We start from the raw sequence: 1,110 nt of genomic DNA on the forward strand, positions 1-1,110 counted from the left end.
TTAAGATTATAGGGTTCATTCTGAAAGCAAGTGCTAATTACTCTTACCTGATGATTTGCTCTGGACTTGACCTTTGTTTATAGATGTGGATTCTGTAATAGAAGATTCTTCAGAGAAAAAAAACCCAACATGCTTTTTTCCTCGGAGTACTGGTTTTAAGAGACTGGGCATATTACAAATTGGCTGTCTAAAATGGGGAGATTAAGACATAAGGAATAAAGCAGCTGGCTTATATGTTTTCCTAAATATAGATGATAAGGGAAACAGGCAGATTGATCCTTGAGATAATGAGAAATCACTGCTAAGAAAAGTCAGAGAGTAAGCTTAAAAAAGCAGTTTTAGCTTAAAAGTCTGATTTTTTTTTAAGCCATTATGTTAAGCCCCCTCTGGTTTCCAGTTACTTCAACTGCAGACAAATGGTCTTGCAAATTATCAACAGCTGGGGGGGGCAGGGGGTTAGGGAGAGAGAGAGTGCTTGGAAGAGAAAGAGAGTATTTCCCACTCTAAGTATCAAGACTTGTGACAGGCAATGCTTGAGGGAGAGACCCTAGTGAAAGTGAGACCCTGGTGATGGTGGTGGAAGAAATGTACCATTGCTGTAGAGAAACTGTGGCAAGGTGTGACCTCATTTTTGTGTTGGATACAATTAAAAGTTTTACTGTCCTTGTCAGATGCTAGAAGGAGAAGATGACTTTCTTTTAAGTATCTTTTTTAAAAATTTTATTAATTTTAATGAACATTTACAGAGATTTTGGATTTTCATTCATTCATTGTTGCACTTTTTTTTCTTTACTCCCCCTCCCCTCAGTTTGCTCCTCTCCTTGAAAAGCAAAAGATAAACTTCTTCATTGGTATACAATGCCCCCCACCCCAACCCCAAACCAACGCCCCTGCCCCCACCACGCCCAATGCACTCTTCTATGCAACCTTAATGCTGGATTCCTGTGGTAATCATAATATGCTAGCATATATAACTTTTAAACTGTTCTCTCCCTCATCTGTTTCAATTCAGTATACATAATCTGTCCAGTTATTCTCAGTCTTACCCCAAATCTGATGTCAGTCACTTTCTACAACAGTGGCACCATGCAGTATTTGTCTTTCTGTGAC

This window comes from Elephantulus edwardii, unplaced genomic scaffold (genome assembly GCF_000299155.1).
Source record: "Elephantulus edwardii isolate Elephantulus edwardi_28Jun2011 unplaced genomic scaffold, EleEdw1.0 scaffold00123, whole genome shotgun sequence".
In the NCBI taxonomy this organism is placed as follows: domain Eukaryota; kingdom Metazoa; phylum Chordata; class Mammalia; order Macroscelidea; family Macroscelididae; genus Elephantulus; species Elephantulus edwardii.